Source organism: Nicotiana tabacum, chromosome 24 (genome assembly GCF_000715075.1).
Source record: "Nicotiana tabacum cultivar K326 chromosome 24, ASM71507v2, whole genome shotgun sequence".
Taxonomy (NCBI): Eukaryota; Viridiplantae; Streptophyta; class Magnoliopsida; order Solanales; family Solanaceae; genus Nicotiana; species Nicotiana tabacum.
Genome location: NC_134103.1, coordinates 81,623,367 through 81,642,554, shown reverse-complemented (window position 1 = coordinate 81,642,554; position 19,188 = coordinate 81,623,367). Strand labels below are relative to the sequence as shown.

The following is a 19,188-nucleotide window of genomic DNA, read 5'->3' as shown; positions in this document are numbered from 1 at the left end:
GAGATATTAGGGATGAAAAGTTATGTATAATTTAATTTAAAAGGTGAGATTTTAAAATAAGTTGTATTATATGTAATTTTCGAGAAGTAGTTGCAAGTTATTTAAATAAGTCTTAAATATGTTGTATTCTATGTAAATTCCTCTACTTAAATCCACTTTAGTACAAGCAAAGTAATACAAAAAAATTATTTGAGATTGAGACATAGTTATTATTATTGTACAAAGGTTGTAAATAAACAACAAAATTTGAAGTTTTAAGGAGTTTTATTTATTGCATTTTATCCATATCCATCTATAAAATGAATGTAGTAGTTTGTTGCTCTTAAGTAGGGGTGTACAAATCGAACAGGAAAACCACACCAAACCGAAAAGTCAAACCAAACCAATTAAAAAATCCGATTAGGTTTGGTATTGAGTAAAAAGAACCAACCAAACCGACATATAAATATATAATTTTTATATATAATTTTAAGACTTTATATAAAAATATTTTTAAAAAAATATCTAGAAATATTTGGGATTCTCTTATGAGATGTACTATTTAATAGAATATGAAGTGCTCCATTTTTATTAACTTGAAATAATATGTTGTATGATTACTTTCTTATCAAGTGTCATTGAAATGCGTCAATCTCATTGTTCTTCCATATTCATATGTCAAGATCTATTAAATTTGTATATCTTTTTCGAATTTGAAATGGTATTTCGATAATTTAAAATTAAATAGAACATAATTTAGGTATCATATTAATTTTTATATTTAATTATTAAATTCGGTTAGCCTTGAAAGTGTACATCAAGGAAAACTTATTGTGAGGCGACAAAAAAATAACTATTATGTGTTACTAAGAAAATTCTCCAGTAAAAATAGTTTAATAGATCATATGTTTATTAATTTTTTAAATTTTTACTAAACATATGTTTACTTGTAAAAAATTTAACAAAGTAAGATTGAAATAATATTCATGTAACAAAAAAAAAATCGAAAATCCGAAAAACCTGACAAAATTGAACAAATCCAACCCAGTATAATTAGTTTAATTTGGTTTTGATAGAAACCGAACCAATTCGGTCCATATACACCCATACTCTTGAGATGTGAATACTAGAAATTGGTTCAAAGTTAAAAAGGACTTAAGTGACGTACAACAAGGTTAAATTCATGTACTACTTCAAATTCATATATAGGTGAGGTTCACGAATCAGCCTCAAATCTTATTGAAGCTATCTTGGATCATTCTTCCCTCCTTTGAGATGTTAGTACTCTTAGTCGTCTTAGAGAAATACATTTCACATTTGTACCTCTTGAGTCATATAATACAAGTTTATAACGTCTTGAGGCACTCCGTTCGTACCTTTATGTTTTTTGGTTGGATATTTAATTATTTCATAATACAGACTTGTATAATGAACGCAAGTGAAATAACAGATTATAATTTAGTCGATATATCTAAACTACAAAATAAATGACTTCATAATTTGTTCAAGTTTCTAACTACACTAGCAAATGCACAATTGGGTCTTTTTGTTATTGTTATTGTAATATTTGTTTATATAATATATAATTTTGGTCTATAGATATGAATTGACCGGTGTCCCAAAATAGAAGAAATCTGCTTTTTTTTTTGCCCCTTTCACTTTCTTCTCGAAGATGTACGTCAAGGGTAGTTGAAAAAGAGATGCAAATGAGAAATAGGCGTAGATATAAATAGTTAATGAAAACACATATTTCTCTAGTTTTTATTTTCATTTCCTTTGAACTTTTTGATAACGTAATTATGTTTGTTCATTCACCCTTGCTTTCTAGTAAAGAAACTCTTAGAAAACGAATTAAGGAGCAGTTCTTTTCAGGTTTATAATTAAACATTCTCCCTTTTGGCACTGAAACGTGAAAAATAGACATGATGAGTAAACTAGTACTCCTTACTGTATAGGTCAAAATCTGCCTCTGCGGGATTTAACATGGAGCGTTATTATGGAAAGCAATGTGGACGAGGTCGACTAGTAGATAACAGGGCTCGTAGCCGAGCAGTCTGTTGGCCTAAGTGAAGGTTAGTTTTGAAAATTGACAAAGGAAGCTCAGGCATGAACCAGGTCTATCCCATGTGTGCATATACACGGACAGATTCGAGCATGTGGGATGCACGTGAAGGAGATAAGTTTAACTTGGTAAAATTGATATCTCCTGATCGAAAATGTTGCATAATTGATAAGGAGAAGGACTCCTTAATCAAAGAGAACACTATTCAAGATAAGGGAGGAGTTAGAAGTTGAGATCAACTAGAACTCTTCCACCAAGGAAGAGTAGCATTAGAACTCTAGTTATTTTCTACTCTACTAACTCTATAAATCGCAGGATGTTCTCATTCTACAGGGATGCACAAAAGCAGAAGTTAAACGTGAATTGAGAGCAAAATAGCAAAGCATTTTGCAAGCAATTAGTGTGTGATTCAAGTGTACAAACCTGAAGCTACATGTACCAGATAGAAGAACCAACTCCAAGTGTCTGTCTTTTATTCTAGTTCAATTGTAGTAGGTGTTTTCATATTGTACCTTTTAGCTTTATCTAGAGGCAGTTGTAATAGGTACTCAAAGTATTCAAGTTAGAGTTAACTTGAAGTTGTCGCAGCAGTTAAAGGCTGGTTGCCACAACGGGATTAGAGTTAATCCTAGGTTTACAAAAGTATTTTATAAATATAGTTTTTAGCTCAGTGATTTAGTGGAGAGTTTGAAAAAATCCTACTGAGAAGTAGGTCGTGATTTTTTCACCTTTTGAGCCAGATGTTTTCCACGTAAAATACTTGTGTTCTTTACTTTCCGCATTTACTATTTCAGCAATTATAAGTTAAGGAATACATAGAAGAACCATGTCCTTCTATAATCAGTTTAGGCGAAAAATTGGGTACTACACAAATCACCCCCACCCCCCTCTTGTGTGATATTGAAGTTAAAAATATCAATTGGTATCAGAGCGGGTTATCCTTGAAGAGGCTAACACCTTAGGAGAAGATCAAGATGAGTGCACCACCTGGAAACTGGGAAGGACAATCCACTGCTAGGCCACCACTTTTCAACGACTAGTATTACTCTTGGTGGAAAAACAGGATGAGAGATCACATCATAGGAGAAGATTCTGAGCTATGGGACATTGTCACTGATGGCCCACTAGCTACCATGAAGATAAATGCCGAAGAAGAAGAGGTGAGAAAGACAAGAGCTGACTGCACTGCTGACGACTTGAGAAAATGGGAGAAGAATGCTAAAGCCAAGAAATGGCTTGTTTGTGGACTTGGTCCAGATGAGTACAGTAGAATCAAAAGTTGTAACACTGCTAAGGAAATCTGGGACACTTTGCAAGTGGACTATGAAGGAACACCTCAAGTGAAGAGGTCCAGAGGAACACTACTATATTCTCAATATGAGAATTTCATCATGAAGGAAGGGAAAAACATCCAATAGATGTATACAAGGTTCACCACATTGACAAATGAACTTAAGTCTCTTGATAGGATTATTTTTAAAGAAGAGAGAGTTGAGAAGATTTTGACAAGGATTCTGCCAGTTACTTGGGAGAGCAAAATCACTGCTATTCAGGAATCAAAGAATATTGTCACTCTTAAGTTGGATGAGCTAATTGGAAATATCACTGCTTATGAACTTAGAAGGCAAACCATGATGATGGATGTACCCAAGAAGGAAAGGAGCCTGACACTCAGAATCACTGAAGGTTTTGATCTAGAAGATGATGAAATGGCTATGATCATAAAGGACTTCAAGAAGTACCTAAAGAGAGGAAATGGTCCTTCAAGAAGTGAAAGCTACAGCAAACCAAAGGCTCTTGAAAGACAAACCAATGAGGGATGCTACAAGTATGGTAAGACTGATCACCACATCAAGAATTGCCCTTAATGGGAAATTGAATGGAAGAAGGAAAGAGCTGAACGAAGAAACAGGAAGAAGGAACAGGTTCAACCCAAGAAGAACAAAGGATCAACAAAGGCTATGGTTGCTGCTTGGGGAGAAAGCTCAGATGAAAGCTCAAATGACGAAGATGGAGATGAACAAGCACTTATGGCCATTGGAGAATCTGATGAGGAATCTGAGGTAAGTGTAATTCATCTCAAAGACAAGATTAACTTTTTGTCTAAAGAAAGGCTATCTGAATTACTTCTAGATTTCATTGATGAATCTGAGGATGTAAACAATGAAAACGAACATCTGTCTAAGGAATGTGTGGTTTTGAAAGCAAAGTGTAAGAACATGGAACTTAGGGTTAGTGAGACTATAAGTGAAAATACTGCATTAAAGAACCAGGTTCATGCATTTGAATCAAATATCCTAGAACTTAGATCTGAAAACCTAAAACTGAAATTAGGAACAAGTAAGAAGATAATTGATTGCACACAACTCACTCTAGAAGAAAATGTAAGTAAACTAAAATATGAGTTGTATAAGAAGGATGAGCAGGTTAGAATTTTGAGAGAGGATCTAGGCAAAGTCAAGCATGAACTAGACAGAACTTGTAAATGGAACAGGTCCTCCGATGTACTTTCATGGCTACAGGAACATCATAGTAGAATAAAAGAGGACTTGACTTTGGCAATATGCCACCTAAATGGGATCCCAAAAGCAAGTACCTTACACTTCCTGAGAACAAGATTTGTACTCACTGTGGTAAAACAGGTCACTATAAAAGTGAATGCAATGCAAAAGAAAAGGCAATCCAAAAGAACAAAGAATTTGTTCAAGGGAAGAATAGGCTACCAAGTTGGGCTAAAAAGAATATGATTCATCCTTTTGCCTATAGAAAGGGATCCAAACTAGTTTAGGTTCCTAAGACTAACCCCTGATTTCCTTTTGCAGGTCCAAGTGAAGGGGAGCAGTTGTCACGACCCAAAATTCCACCACAGGCGTCGTGATGGCACCTTGTCTCTAAGACTAGGTAAGCCTATTTCAATTACATTTTGAAGCCATTTTTAAAAAAAATTAAATAAGTAATCAAAACTAACAGCGGAACAAATATGAACATATAACTTCCCAAAACTGGTAGTACTGAGTTACGAACTCTAACTGAATACATGGAATGATCATGAGGACCGAATATATAATACTTTGGATTACAAATTAACAGTACAATGAAATGAAAAAGACTCCAAGGAACTGCGACGACCAAGCAGCTCCACCTTAAATCCTTACGATCCCGCTTTAAATTTGCTCAAGTCCGATATCTCCAATACCTGGCTCTGCACAAATATGTGCAGAAGTGTAGTATGAGTACAACAGGTCGGTACTCAGTAAGTATCAAGACTAACCTCAGTGGAGTAGAGATGAGGTACAGTCAAGACACTCACTAGTCTAATAGCATGTGCAATATAATATACAAAATAATAGAAAACAGATAACAATAAGGGCAGGATAAAACAACCAGTGATATGCACAACAAGACAATAAAAATACCATAAATATTACTCAACAATTAATAAATACATGTACGCCCAATTAATTCAAGTTTTTTAAATAAATATCCTTCACATATAATTCTTCCAATTAACTCTCATTCAAATATAGTTTTTCTCAAATAATTATCTTTCAAATATAATTCTTTCATATAATACTTTTTAAATAAAAATCCTTCCAAATAAATATTTTGAATATAATTCTTTCAAATTATAAAGTCACCATGTGACACCTCATTTCATAATCATAAAATATACGGGTCTCGGCCCAATTTTATATTTTTTGTAAACACGGGTCTCAGCCCATTTGTCATATTTCCACGGCACTTCGTGCCCATCATTAAATTATATTATTTCCTCGGCACCTCGTACCCTCATTTCATATCACAACTGCACGGACAATTCACGTGCCAATATCCTCATTATTTACTCATAGCACCTCGTGCCTACATTTTATTTTATAATCCACCTGGCAATAGCCACAGGCTCCCAATTTTAACATAAATCAGATTATTATCAATTTACCAACAACAAGACAATTTGCACAAGGTATAAAAATAAACACAAGAAAATTACAATATCACATGAAAATCACCAACACCACAACTCCACATCATCATATATTGTCTCTGACAATAGCCACCATTATCGCTCCTATAGCCGCCCTTATCACTCCGCCCAGACAATATTCCAACAACACAACAATGGTGAAATGCCACCCTTATACCCACATAATATCAGCGGTGAAATGCTACCCTTATCTCCTCAAAATAATAACTCACATAACACAACAATTTACACGGCAAATTATCACGGCAACATAACAAAATCAATTCACATTACAGTTTGCCCAATGGCCACAACGAATTCCAAGGATATAACAAAATCAATTAATTTCACAATCAATAGCCCAAGGCCCACACAATGTATATATAAAACCTCAAAAATAATCAACAGAGATAGAAAAATAATCAACATAGGTCACGCCTTCATTAATTTAGATTTAGATAATTATATTAACATCTCTTCTTAAGTTCATTTAATTAATCATTTGCATAGGAAAAATTCATATTGAAATTAATTTTCAAGAAATATTAAACCAACAATTCTCACGAAATTTCATAAACATTTCAAGTAACAATCACATCAAATTGTCATATAAAAATAAATTCAATAACAAGGATTTAGGCATGGCAAACAGATGATTTAATAATTATCCACAATTACCCAATTTACTACACAATAATTCCTAAGACTTTAATCCAATAAAATTTGCACATATAAGCCCGAGTACGTACTCGTCACCTCGCGTACACAGCTTTTTATATTTCATAAATGGCACATAAGACTCGATGCCTAAGGGGTAATTCCCCTACTCGAGGTTAAGCAAGACACTTACATTTTTGAAGTTAAGCCGATATTTCAAAATAGCCTTCTTGCTTGAATTAACCTCCGGACAGCTCAAATCTATCCAAATTAATTGTATAACTTCATTAAAATTCATCAAAAATAATTCCGGATAATAATGCGTCGACTTAAAAATTTATTCCAAAAAGTCAACAAAAGTCAACGTGGGGCTCGCCTCTCGGAACCCGACATAATTTTCATGAAATCCGAACACCCATTCCAATACGAGTTCAACCATACCAATTTTATCGAATTCCAATAACAACTCGACCTCCAAATCTTAAATTTTCGTTTTTGGAAGATTTTACAAAAATCTTGATTTTTCTCCATAAAAATCCGAATTAAATGATGGATTAAAAGACATAATCATAAAAATTAATTAAAACTGGATAAGATTCACTTACCCCAAACACCCACGCAAGAATCTCTCCAAAAATCGCCTTCTACTGAGCTCCCAATTTGATTTTGTGTTATGAATTCAAACCCCTGTTTTTGAAAATTTTAATTCTGCCCAGGCATCAAAGCATCGCGATCGCGGATAATTAAAACCCAATCGGGAAGACAGAAAAAAGTGTTACCCAGCTTGTGCTTCGCGAACATGACATCACGCATACAAAAGCGGAGAAGAAAAATCTAATGGCTCACGACTGGCCAACACGAATGCGGGAAATGGTACGCGAACGCGAAAAATGGGATGGCAAACCTTCGCGAACGCGGAATGAAGGACGCGAACGCAAAGAGGAAGTAGTCACCAGTGCGCAGCTCCTATTTTCTTCTACGCGAACGCGAAGAGAGCTGTGAACGTGAAGAAGGGAAAGGCGGAAGTACGCGATCGCGGAAGTAAGCTCGCGAACGCTAAGAACAAATAATGCCCCTTCCAAACTAATACTACGCGAACACAAATGTGCAGCTGCGAACGCGAAGAAGGGAAAGGCAGACCTTCGCGATCGCGTATGGAGGCTCGCGAATACGTAGAACAAACAGTTCAAAAATAGAAGAAAATGGTCCGTAGCCCATCTGAAACACACCCGAGGCCCCCGGAACCCCGTCTAAACATACCAACAAGTTCCATAACTTAACACGGACTCGCTCGAGGACTCAAATCACATCAAACAACAGCAAAACGACGAATCACACCTCAAATCAAAATCTATGAACTTTCAAATTCTATATCTTGTGCCGAAACACATCAAACCAATCCGGAATGACTTCAAATTTTGCACACAAGTCATAATTGACATAATGAAGCTATTCAAATTTCCAGAATCGGATTCAGGCCCCGATATCAAAAAGTCAACCCCCCATCAAACTTCCCAAAAATTCAACTTTCGACATTTCAAAGCCTAATTCTACTACGGACCTCCAAATAATTTTTCGACACGCTCCTAAGTCCAAAATCATTATATGGAGCTATTGACATCATAAAAATTCCATTCCAGAGTCGTTTGCTTAAAAGTCAACTCTCCGGTCAACTCTTTTCATTTAAGCTTCTAAATAAGAATTGTTCTTTTAACTAAATTTCGAATCTTCCGAAAATCAAACTCGACCACACTCGCGGGTCATAATACATATTGCGAAACTGCTCGAGACCTTAAGCCACTGAACGAGGCATTAATTCTTAAAACGACAAGTCGGGTCGTTACATTCTCCACCTCTTAAACAAACGTTCGTCCTCGAACGTGCTAAGAATTATTTTGAGATAATCAAATTGATGATTTTTACTTTTACACATATACTCACGGTTGATCCCATGTTACCGCATTTGAGATAAGCCCGACCACACTATCTCATTTGAGATTATTTCTTTTATCCATATTTGTAAACTTTAAGACCAATTTCTTACACTTTAAATATTTTCAAAAGAGCCTGATTTTCACAACAACGCACGGTATTAGTCTCAACTGGCTATAGCAACTCGTGCCTACACACACGTCAATTTTCTTGATAGTGTGGAAGTAATTTAAAATTTTTTGGGGTATTATATTCTTCCCCGCTTAGGATCATTCGCCCTCAAACACATAACATAACTTATATCTTCTTTTGCAAATCTCACTCCCCCAAATTTTTATTAACTCCCAAATTTTTCAGAAATTTTGGCAGAGTCTCCCCTGTAAATGGGCCTATCCACCTGTCAGAGTAACACCAAAACAACTCCTAACAATACATCCACAACCCACCAATATATCACAAGGTATATATCAATAACACTAATCCCAACATTACAAGTACTTCATTATCATAATGATATCAGGACATGAAGCACATCATATGTATGCTCATCACCACATCTCTGGTCTTAAAAGCCGTTCATAATTAATTCCAACATCATCAATAAATCTCATATTAACCACTACCTCATTTCAAATTTTCACAATACTGACAACAGAATGTGAGGCGCGAAGACCTCATGATTACTTACTCGGATTAATGAGTCACATTTAACGCCACCTGGGCACTCATCTCATAGGCTAAAACTCAATGTTTACAACACGAAAATGGCTGAATATGCACAGAAAATATACAAGAATTATAAAATAAGCCTAACATGCATGACTCCCTATTAATATTATTGTACAAATTAAATTTCACACAGGGAGAATTTTAAACTCATAAATATTTCACCTCAAGGACTTCGTCCTTATATAACTTCCACCGCGGCTTGTAACCCGGTTTAAATATTTCATCTTATATATAAATGCGAGGATCTCGTCCTCAACTCCGAATCACAAGTATTTTGCACATTGTGCCAACTGAAATTTCTATTTCCTTTCTTTCTTCTTTTCAATATATTGCATAAATAATTTTCACAACACATAATGAACCCTCATACCGGTAGGGTATATAATTCATATAAATTGGAATCAATTATTCCGAAACACATTAAAACCACTGTGATGAATAATAAAAAAATGACAGATACGGGCTCACATCCTCAATTCTCCCAACAGGGATAATATATAAGTGGGTCACCAAAATTGCGAAGCTCATCCATAAGCATAGCATAATAGGAGGACTCACCTCAATATTAAGAACCGAATCAAATTAAGGGAAAATATCTTTTTATAACAAAATCAGAATCGTACCTGTAACGTCACCATCTGGTGTATTGGACTCAGCCAAATCATAGAGATTATATCAACGGGTCAAGCCTCCACCTCTTAGGCACCCACTACCCGTCTGTCCCCCACCTCTAGCTGACTGTGCACGTGGAGTATAAACTAGAATAAAGCTTGTAGTTGGAGTGTTCTGATGAAATCCACCCCTCCCAAGTCTGGGATAGTCTATCATGCTGTGTCTAGTATCACCACACTCATAACAACCCCTATGAGGTCGCGGATGCTCGTACTGAGTCTGTACCGAATAACTGGAATAATCACTGTAAGAATCTCGTGTCGATGGTGCACTATAAACTAGAGCACCCCGAGTAATCTGATGTGTGGACTGAGCTGACCGACTGCTCGAGCCTCCGCTATAATGGGTCCTAGCTGAAGAGTAAAATCCACTGATCCCTCCAGATCTTTGAGACTTTTTGGCATCCTTAGACTCCCTTTCCTAGTCTAAAGAACCCTCCATCTTCCTTGCAATCTCCACTACTTGTTGAAATGAAGTATCAGTTTGCAACTCTCGAGCCATGCATATTTTAATATTATAATCGAGCCCCTCAATGAATCTGTGGACCCGCTCTCTGATTGTAGAAACCAAGATAGGTGCATGACGGTCTAACTGTCATAGTGCCCTAATGCAATCGTTCAAACTCTGTGTGCCACGCATCTCAGAGAGTCTGGGGAACAAACGCTTTCAAGAACATTTTCAAAAATTGAGCCCAAGTTGGTGGAGTTTCATCGGCTGGTCTACCTTCTTCATAGATTTGCCACTACCGATATGCTGCGCCTCACAGTTGAAATATAGTAAAGGTAACTCCGCTCACTTCCACAATACCCATGGTGCAGAGAATACGGTGACAATTTTTTAGAAATCCTTGGGCATCCTCTGTAGCTGTGCTACTAAAAGTAGGTGGACTATACCTCTTAAACCTTTCAAGTCTCTTTTTTTCTTCTTCTGATGCCTCGGGCCTGACCTCAGGATGAATCGGAATAATAGGTTGTACCGGTATTGCACCCGGAACCTGACCAACATGAACCTGCTGCTCTGGAGTTGTGGTAGGAGTCTGAGTTACTCCCCCAATATGTGAAATATTTGTTGCAACAGAGATCAATCCCGCCTGAGTTAATGTACCAAACATACTCAGGAACTGTGCTAAGGTCTCCTGAAGTCCGGGGTAACAACAAGTGTTTCTAGTACCTGTCCCCCAACTAGAGCTACTGGTGGCTCCTCAACTGTTATTCTGACAGGTGGTCTAGTCACAGCACGTACCCTTCCTCGACCTCTACCTCGGCCCCGGCCCCGGCCTCTTGCAGCCCTAGCAGTATGTGCGGATGCCTGCTCAGCTAACCCGATAGCATGTCTCCTCACCATCTGTGAGAGAATAGAGATACAAAGGCACAAATTCCAAATTCAACAAATTCCGCATGACATGAATGAAAGAAGTGGAAATTTTCTAACAGTTCTGTAGCCTCTCTAAGATAGGTACAGACGTTTCCATACCGATCTGCAAGACGCTACTAGACTCGGTCGTGACTCGTAGAACCTATGAACCTAGAACTTTCATACCAACTTGTCACGACCCAAAATCCCACCAAAGGCGTCGTGATGGCACCTAGTCTCCAAGACTAGGTAAGCCGATTTCAATTACATTTTGAAGCCATTTTTTTAAAATTAAATAAGTAATCAAAACTAACAACGGAACAAATATGAACATACAACCTCCCAAGACTGGTAGTACTGAGTCACAAACTCTAATTGAATATATGGAATGATCACGAGGACCGAATATACAATATTGTTGGATTACAAATTAACAGTACAATGAAATAAAAAAGATTCCAAAGGACTGCGACGACCAAACAGCTCTACCTTGAATCCTTACGATCCCGCTTTAACTCTGCTCAAGTCCGATATCTCCAATACTTGGCTCTGCACAAAAATATGCAGAAGTGTAGTATGAGTACGCCACGATCGGTACCCAGTAAGTATCAAGACTAACCTCAGTGGAGTAGAGACGAGGTACAGTCAAGACACTCACTAGTCTAATAGCTTGTGCAATATAATATATAAAATAATAGGAAACAGATAACAATAAAGGCAGGATAAAACAACCAGTGATATGCACATCAAGACAACAAGAATACCATAAACATTACTCAACAATTAATAAATACATGTACGCCCAATTAATTCAAGTTTTTCGAATAAATATCCTTCACATATAATTCTTCCAATTAACTCTCTTTCAAATATAGTTTTTCTCAAATAATTATTTTTCAAATATAATTCTTTCATATAATACTTTCTAAATAAAAATCCTTCCAAATAAATATTTTGAATATAATTCTTTCAAATTAAAAAGTCACCATGTGATACCTCATTTCATAATCATAAAATATACGTGTCTCAACCCAATTTCATATTTTTCGTAAACACGGGTCTCAACCCATTTTTTATATTTCCACGGCACTTCGTGCCCATCATTAAATCATATTATTTTCCAGGCACCTCGTGCCCTCATTTCATATCACAACTGCACGAACAATTCACGTGCCAATATCCTCATTATTTACTCACAGCATCTCGTGCCCACATTTTATTTTATAATCTACCTGGCAATAGCCACAGGATCTCAATTTCAACATAAATCAGATTATTTTCAATTTACCAACAATAAGACAATTTGCACAAGGTATAAAAATAAACACAAGAAAATCACAATATCACATGAAAATCACCAACACAACAATTCCACCTTATCACATATCGTCCATGACAATAGCCACCCTTATCGCTCATATTGCCATCCTTATCGCTCCTATAGCCACCCTTATAGCTCCGCCCAGACAATATCAATAGCCACCTTTATCGCTACTATTGCCACCCTTATCGCTCCTATAGCCGCCCTTATCACTCCGCCCAAACAATATTTCAACAACACAACAGTGAAATACCACCCTTATACCTACATAATATCAATGGTGAAATGCCACCCTTATCTCCTTAAAATAATAACTCACACAATACAATAATTTACACGGTAAATATCACGGCAACATAACAAAATCAATTCACATTACAGTTTTCTCAATGGCCATAACGAATTCCAAGGATATAACAAAATCAATTAATTTCATAACCAATAGCCCAAGGCCCACACAATGTATATATAAAACCTCAAAAACAATCAATAGAGATAGAAAAATAATCAACATAGGTCACGCCTTCATTAATTTAGATTTAGATAATTATATTAACATCTCTTCTTAAGTTCATTTAATTAATCATTTGCATAGGAAAAATTCATATTGAAATTAATTTCCTAGAAATATTAAACCAACAATTATCACAAAATTTCATAAACATTCCAAGTAACAATCACATCAAATTGTCATATAAAAATAAATTTAACAACAAGGATTTAGGAATGGCAAACAAATGATTTAATAATTATCCACAATTACCCAATTTACTACACAATAATGCCTAAGACTTTAATTCAATAAAATTTGCATATATAAGCCCGAGTATGTACTCGTCACCTTGCGTACACGGCTTTTCATATTTCACAAATAGCACATAAGACTCGATGCCTAAGGGGTAATTCCCCCACTCGAGGTTAAGCAAGACACTTACCTTTTTGAAGTTAGGCCGATATTCCAAAATAGTCTTCTTGCTTGAATTAACCTCCGGACAGCTCAAATCTATCCAAATTAATTGTATAACTTCATTAAAATTTATCGGAAACAATTCCAGTTAATAATGCGTCGACTTAAACATTTATTTCAAAAAGTCAAGAAAAGTCAATGCGGGGCCCGCCTCTCGAAACCCGACATAATTTTTATGAAATCTGAACACCCATTCCGATAGGAGTTCAACCATACCAATTTTATCGAATTTCAATAACAACTCGACCTCCAAATCTTAAATTTTCGTTTTTGGAAGATTTTACAAAAATCTTGATTTTCCTCCATAAAAATCTGAATTAAATGATGGATTCAAAGGCATAATCATGAAAATTAATCAAAACTGGATAAGAATCACTTACCCCTGAAAATCACGCAATAATCTTTCCAAAAATCGCCTTCTACCGAGCTCCCAATTTGATTTTATGTTATGAACTCAAACCCCCATTTTTGGGACTTTTAATTCTGCCCAGGCGTCAAAGCATCGCGATCGCGGAACATCAAATGCGATCGCGAAGAAGGATAAGAGTGTTGCCCAGCTTGTGCTTCGCGAACGCAACAACACGCACACGAACGCGTAGAAGAAAAATCTAATGGCTCATGACTGGCCTATGCGAACGCGGGAAATGGTACACGAACGCGAAGAATGGGATGGCATACCTTCGCGAACACGGAATAAAGGATGCGAACGCGAAGAGGAAGTAGTCACCAGTGCCCAGCTCCTATTTTCTTCTACGCGAACGTAAAGAAAGAGCTGCGAACGCGAAGAAGGGAAAGGAAGAAGTACGCGATCGCGGAAGTAAGCTCGCGAACGCGAAGAACAAATAATTCTCCTTCCAAAATAACACTATGCGAATGCGAATGTGGAGCTGCGAACGCGAAGAAGGGAAAGGCAGACCTTCGCGATCGCGTATGGAGGCTCGCGAACGCGTAAAACAAATAATTCCTCCTCCACAATAACTCTTCGGGAACGCGAAGGAGATGACACGAACGCGATTAAGGAAAAACCAGATGACAGATTCAGCAGTTCAAAAATAGAAGAAAATGGTCTGTAGCCCATCCGAAACACACCCGAGGCCCCCGGGACCCCGTCTAAATATACCAACAAGTTTCATAACTTAATACAGACTCGCTCGAGGCCTCAAATCACATCAAAAAAATCAAAACGATGAATCGCACCTCAAATCAAAATTTATGAACTTTGAACTTTCAAATTCTATATCTTGTGCCGAAACATATCAAAACATTCCGGAATGACTTCAAATTTTGCACATAAGTCATAATTGACATAACGCAGCTATTCAAATTTCCAAAATCGGATTCCGGCCCCGATATCAAAAAGTCAACCCCCCGGTCAAACTTCCCCAAAATTCAACTTTCGGCATTTCAAGCCTAGTTCCACTACGGACCTCCAAATAATTTTCCAGACACGCTCCTAAGTCTAAAATTACCATACAGAGCTATTGACATCATCAAAATTCTATTCCGGAGTCATTTGCTCAAAAGTCAGCTCTCCGGTCAACTCTTTTCCATTTAAGATTCTAAATAAGAATTGTTCTTTTAATTAAATTTTGAATCTTCCGAAAATCAAACTCGACCACACCCGTGGGTCATAATTCATATTTCAAAACTGCTCAATACCTTAATCTACTGAATAAGGTGTTAATTCTTAAAAAGAAAAGTCAGGTCGTTACAACAGCCAAATATGGTACATGGATAGTGGCTGCTCAAAGCACATGATATGAAGCAAGAACTAGTTCCTTTCACTTGAGGACCTCAAAGGAGGTAATGTCTCATTTGGAAATGGGAAGAAAGGTGAGATCATTAGGTTTGGAAAAGTAGGTAAGACTGATTCTCACTCTAGTGAGAATGTCTACTTGATAGATGGCTTAAAATGCAGTCTTATTAGTGTATCACAACTGTGTGATAGAGATAACTTGGTAGCATTCACCTCTACTAAATGTTTTGTGATTAATCTTACCACTGACAAGATTGTATTGTAGGGAAAAAGAGTGAACAATATATATATTGTAGATCTGTCCACACTTTCAGAAAATGAACTCACTTGCTTAAGTGTGTTGGACAATGATCCCCTTCTTTGGCATAAGAGACATGGACATGAAAATCTGAGTCAACTCAACAAATTAGTTTCCAAGGATCTAATGATAGGGTTGCCTAACATCAAGTTCAAGGAAGACAAAGTTTGTGAGGCTTGTGCGATGGGGAAGCAGGTAAGATCCTTTTTTAAAAGCAAGAAAGTGGTAAGCACCACCAGGACGATAGAACTGGTCCATATGGATCTTTGTGGACCAATGAGAGCATTAAGCAGAGGTGGTAAGAGATATATTATGGTGCTTGTTGATGATTACTCTAGGTTTACTTTGACATTGTTTTTAACATCTAAAGATGAAGCATTTGACATGTTCATTTCTTTTGTTAGAAAAACTCAGAAACAACTAGGTAATCAACTTGCATCAATTAGGTCTGATCATGGCACTGAATTTGAAAATGCTAAATTTACTGAATTTTGTGATGAGCATGACATAGATCATAATTTTTCTTCTCGTAGGACTCCACAACAAAATGGAGTAGTTGAAAGAAAGAATATGACACTTGAAGATATGGCTAGGACTATGCTTCTTTCTAGTAAACTGCCCCATAGCTTCTAGGCAGAAGCTGTAAATACTGCATGCTATATCATAAATAGGTGCATGACTAGACCTCTTATAGAGAAGACTCCCTATGAGTTACTTAAAGGGATAAAACCAAACATATCCCATCTTAGGGCATTTGGATGCAAGTGCTTTATGCACAATAATGGTAAAGACTCTCTAAGTAAGTTTGATCCCATAAGTGATAAGGGAGTATTCTTGGGATATTCTTCACATAGAAAAGCTTATAAGGTCTATAACAAAAGAACTATGTGTGTAGAAAAAAGTGTTCATGCGGTTTTTGATGAAACTAACATTCTTTTTGAGATACAGGAATATGATGATGAAGCAATTGGGCTGGTAAGAAACTCAAATGAAATGACAATCCAGACTGAAGCTGCACTAGAGGAAGAAACGGGTGATGGAACAGGTTCTTCCACCCAGGGCAACATGACAGAGGGAATAGAACAAAGAGGAAAGGATTCTCAAACCTCAAGGGAACCTGTCCATGAACATGTTCCACAGCAACAAAGAATTGAAGGAACATCAAGGGGAAACCAGTTGGTTGTAAAATCTTACAAGTATCAAAGTTCTCATCCCATTGAGAACATAATCACTGATCCAACCTCTGGAATCAAAACCAGATCTTTATTAAAAGACCTTTGTGCTTTTGATGCCTTCGTATCTCTTATTGAACCTAAAAATGTTATTGAGGCTTTGCAGGATGCAGACTGGGTAAATGCAATGTAAGATGAACTCAACCAATTTGAAATAAGTCAAGTTTGGCATCTGGTACCAAGACCCAAGGACAAATCAGTAATTGGCACAAAATGGGTCTTCAGAAACAAACTTGATGAAGATGGAACAGTTACAAGGAACAATGCAAGATTGGTGGTTCAAGGATATAGCCAAGATGAGGGCATAGACTATGATGAAACCTTTGCTCCCGTTGCAACATTGGAAACAATAAGACTCCTCATAGCCTTTGCTGCTTACATAGAATTCACCCTTCACCAGATGGATATCAAGAGTGCCTTCCTCAATGGCTATCTAAAGGAAGAAGTGTTTGTCAAGCAACCTCCGGGGTTTGAAAGCAAGGAAAGTTCTGATCATGTGTACAAACTTGACAAAGCACTTTATGGGCTCAAGCAGGCTCCAAGAGCATGGTATGAAAGATTATTAAAGTTTTTTGCTTGAGCATGACTACAAGAGAGGTAAAATTGACAATACTTTGTTCTTAAAAGAAAAAGGTAAAGATCTCTTGGTAGTTCAGATATATGTTGATGATATAATCTTTGGAGAAATTACTGATAAGTTAATTAAAGAATTTTCTAAACTAATGGGGAGTGAATTTGAAATGAGCATGATGGGTGAGCTTAATTTCTTTTTAGACTTACAAATTAAACAAAATTCAAATGGAACTATGATCCATCGGCAGAAGTATGTAAAAGAATTGCTTAAAAGGTTTAAAATGGAAGATTCCAAAGAAATTGATACTCCTATTGCAATAACTACAAAGGTGGGAATAGATGAACGTGGTTCATCTGTTGATCAGAAGTTGTATAGGGGAATGATTGGCTCATTGTTGTATCTCATTACTAGTAGACCTGACATTATTTTCAGTGTAGGCTTTTGTGCAAGATTTCGGGCAAATCCAAAGGAGCCTCACTTGACAACTGTCAAGAGAATTTTGAAATATCTAAAAGGCACCACTAATCTCTGTCTATGATATCCAAAAGGTAGTAATTTGAATCTAGTGGGATATGTTGATACTAATTATGCAGGTTTTCTAGTGGATAGAAAGACCACCTCAGGTATGGCACACTTTTTTGGCTCATGTCTTGGGATACCAAAAAGCAAAATTCAGTTGCCTTATCTACTGCTGAAGCTGAGTATGTTGTTGCTGCTTCATGTTGTGCTCAATTGTTGTGGGTCAAACAACAATTAATGGACTTTGGAATTGATGTTGGTTGTATCCCTATTTTTGTGATAACACTAGTGCTTATTAGTATGACCAAGAACCCGGTTCATCACAAGAGAACTAAGCACATAGATGTTAGGCGTCACTTTTTGAGGGATAACTATGAAAAAGGGTTGATCACTATGGAATTTTGTGCTACTGACAAGCAAATAGCTTACATCTTCACAAAAGCCCTAAGTAGAGATCACTTTGAAAGGAACATGTTAGAATTAGGGATGATTAAGATTACCTAAAAGGACCAGTTCAGAATTCACAACGAAAAAACAAAATTGAAAAAAGATAAAATAAAAAATTGCTTTTGGTTAGAAAATATGAAAATGTGTATATAATTAAATTAATTTTTGCTCAGACTCATACTTTCAATAGTATACTTGTAACGACCCGGCCATTCGTTCCGAGAGTTATAGCCCGGTTTTCCCATTTCTGCTTTTTTATGTGTTGTTCAGTGGTGTTGACTTATATCGAGTTGGTAGGTTTGGGTCCGAAGTAGTTTTGGAGGGCACGAGTGCCCTTACTAGTTTTGGGGCTTTGATTGGCAAAAGAAGTTTTCGCCGCCACAAACTGGCGGAATGCTCTCGAAACCAATTCACTTGAGTGAGACAGAGGAGAGTGGAATTTCGTGTGTAGGGGTGAAATCCGGAGATCTACAAAGGAACGCCAAAATCGAAGGCAGCTCTCTGGGTCCCTACCGATGCTGAGGTGCGAAAGCATGGGGAGCGAACAGGATTAGATACCTTGGTAGTCCATGCCATAAACGATGAGTGTTCGCCCTTAGTCTACGCGGATCAAGGGCCTCCTGCTATCCCAAAGAGCGGGGAAGGCTAGAAGGAAGGAATTGAGCTTGAAGGCTTTCACGGATTGATGCCGAGACTAGATTCAAAACTAGACTTGGGTAAGGCCAG

General features: G+C 36.9%; 1 pseudogene; it reads left to right on the top strand.

Moving 5' to 3' along the window:
• The first annotated feature begins 18,802 nt into the window (after nucleotides 1–18,802).
• On the top strand, nucleotides 18,803–19,136 carry LOC142178749 (18S ribosomal RNA; annotated as a pseudogene).
• The last annotated feature ends 52 nt before the right edge of the window (nucleotides 19,137–19,188 follow it).